Source organism: Papaver somniferum, chromosome 5, assembly GCF_003573695.1.
Source record: "Papaver somniferum cultivar HN1 chromosome 5, ASM357369v1, whole genome shotgun sequence".
Lineage (NCBI taxonomy): Eukaryota > Viridiplantae > Streptophyta > Magnoliopsida > Ranunculales > Papaveraceae > Papaver > Papaver somniferum.
The window spans coordinates 186,304,305-186,307,310 of NC_039362.1; the positions used below are offsets into that span (position 1 = coordinate 186,304,305).

Consider the following 3,006-nt stretch of genomic DNA (forward strand, 5'->3'; position numbering starts at 1 on the left):
AACGAAATTTTTGTATAATATAATGAAGTGTAATGAAGTTCATAGAATATAATGAAGTGTAGAGTTTTCATGAAACAGAATGAAATCAAATCTACAAAAAGATTGATAGTTCATCAAACAAAATTAACTACTACAAGAAAATAAATAGGAATTAACATAAAAGGATATTTTTATCCGTTTTATATTTTCAAATAATTATGGACCGAACATAAAATACGTTTTTCCAAAGGACCAAATAGACTTGGACCCCCTAAAAAATTTAAGAAATGATCCCAGTATTAAGATCCAAAGCATTTACAAAATGGTCATGAATTCGTTTAGGTTAGAGTTAAGTCTGTGGGGTCCTCAAAGTCAGAGTTAAATCGGGTGGTTGGTTTACATATTTGTCCCTCACAGATTTAGCCTTTGGTTAACTATCATCAGAGACATATTTACATCTCGAAGAAAATTGGAGGGATGGATGAAAACCCTAGCAAATCATACTCTCTAAAGAAAATCGATCTCTTTCGTCTCTTCATTTCACTGCCGCTTCTTTTTCTCTAACTCTCTGCAAAATGCTGAAGATGGAGATTTAGTGTTCGTATGAAGATGGAAATTTAGAGATGATGTTGTTAGAACGAGTACTGTTCTTTTATGTTTTCTGAAAATCGCACCACAATAGTTTGTGTTTAATGAAATTTAGAGATGATGTTTCACTAAGATCAAAACGTAAAATTGGAGACGCACTAATGCCAGGAGACGTAAACAGGTAATTTTTCTTTCACCCTTTCAAGAAGTTTGAATCTTATTTAATTCGGGTATTTTTTTAGAAATATTAATTTTAATTTGGGGATTTTTCTAAGAAACCTAATTTGAATTTGGGGATTTTTCAAAAACCCTAGTTTCTTTTTGATAGAGAAAATCTGATTTGTGTAAAATGGTATTTAGTGTATGGTTAGGTTTTTTTGTTTTGGAATGTTTTACATGATTTACAGTGTCAAAATGGTTGTTTTGTTTTGTTCATTGTTCTTGCTGGTGGTGATTGAAATCTACGTGGGTTGATAATGATTTTGTATTTTTGGGTTTCTTTCCCTTATTTATTGATTTAATGTGGTGGTTTTGAAGACTTTGATGGAGGTGAAGATGAACCAAGTTGTTAGTTTCTGTTGCTGTTGTTGTAGTGGTTTTGAAGATGTTGTGGTGGTTTTAGATGCTGTTGCTGTTGGTTTTGAAGATGTTGATAGAGGCGTGTGAAGATTTTGATCCAGAACCAGGATGAGATGCTCAAGGCTGGCAGGATCTCTGAACCCTACAAGGAAATTGGAGAGTGTTTTGGCCGTACAATCAAGTAGGAAAGGTTCAGACATTGTGGAGAGGAGACACTGCCAATGTCGTCCGTTACTTCCCTACTCAGGTTCGGTCATTTTTCAATTTATTTTGTTACTGAACATTTGGATTTATTTGTATTTCGTTTGCAATTTGCTGTAATTGGTTACTGATTGGTTTTATTTAAAACCTTTGTTAGGCCTTGAACTTTGTATTTAAGGATTACTTCAAGAGGCTCTTTAGTTTCAAGAAGTACAGAGATGGCTAATGGAAATGGTTTGCTGGTAACTTGGCATCCGGAGGTGCTGCTGGTGCTTCTTCACTTCTCTTTGTCTACTCTCTTGACTATGCTAGAACTCGTCTTGCCAATGACGCCAAGTCTGCAAAGAAGGGAGGAAAGAGATAATTCAATGGATTGGTTGATGTCTACAGGAAGACTATTAAATATTTAAATCTGGTGGAATTGCTGGGCTTTACTGTGGATTCAACATTTCATGTGATGGAATCATTGTCTACCGTGAAAACAATGATTTTCCTTACCTCGGGGTGGGTTGCGTCTTGGCGGGCTGGCAGCTGGTGTAAAAACTTTGCCGCAGCTTTGGAGATAAGATCGTTATGCGGTTTATCTCTGCTCGACCTGGTACTTGCTACTAGAAAAGAGCTTTGGTTTTGGTTTTGGTTTTGGAATCATTATCTACCGTGGTCTTTACTTCGGATTGTAAGATTCTCTAAAGCCAGTTCTTTTGACTGGGGACCTTTCAGTAAGTTTGAATTCTTGTCTCTTTTTTCTTTCACATTTATTTTCAATGTGCTTTTATATACACCAAACAAGTCTGTGTATATTGGCTAAATTATCTCGATTGCTTGCTGTATCTTTGAAGACATTGTGTCTGCATACATGTTCTTTTGTTTATTGATTTTCAGGATAGTTTCATGGTCAGTTTCGTTGCAATAGACCAAATGGTTGTATTTTGAAGATGCAGTTGGTTTTGATGATGTTGATGGAGGTGGGAATGATGTTGTTGCTAGTAGTAGTGGTTTTGATGATGATTGTTGTTGCTGCTAGTGGTGGTGGTTTTGATGCTGGAGGTCGACATGTTGCTGGTGGTGGTTTTGAGAATTGATGGAGGTGGAAATGAGCTAAATGCTGCTGCTGGATGTACTGGTTCATGGCAGTCAGAACATAACCCGTGGCTGGCTCCTAAAGGTTCACCATTCCAGATCTAGGGTCTACTGGTTAACTGTGGTTAAGCTGCTTGAGTTATAAGACAAGGATATTTTGGTGAAAATTGGAGACCGTTTTTCTGGAAACTGTTAAGTCGGATGGCTGATGACCATTCTGTAAACCAAATTGTAAAGTATGAACATTTTGTAAACCAATTAGAAAATGTATGACCATTTTGTAATTGGCACTTGGCACTTGGCACTAAAATTTATGAGTGGCACATAGGAAAAGTGGTGGTGATAATTAGTGGCAAATAGGGAAAATCTTATTTTATATGTGGGCCGAGATTTAAAAGTGAGTCTCATCGGGGGTTAATTTTAAATGCGGCCTAGTTATATGTTAAATCTAGCGAGATTACCAATTTGGAGAAAATGATATATATTGCTAAACGCATATCTATTTTGGTTTTTGTTTTGGGATCTTCAGCTTCAACTATTGTGGATGCTTTCAAAGAAAACCATTATAATTGTTAATGT

The 3,006-nt window shown here is 36.1% G+C and overlaps 1 long non-coding RNA gene across 1 annotated transcript; it reads left to right on the forward strand.

The window, feature by feature from the left end:
- The first annotated feature begins 437 nt into the window (after positions 1 to 437).
- LOC113283951 lies at positions 438 to 2,717 on the forward strand. The gene is made up of 3 exons (XR_003327846.1): positions 438 to 748; positions 1,105 to 1,393; positions 1,505 to 2,717. It is a non-coding gene; the product is annotated as an uncharacterized LOC113283951 (long non-coding RNA).
- The last annotated feature ends 289 nt before the right edge of the window (positions 2,718 to 3,006 follow it).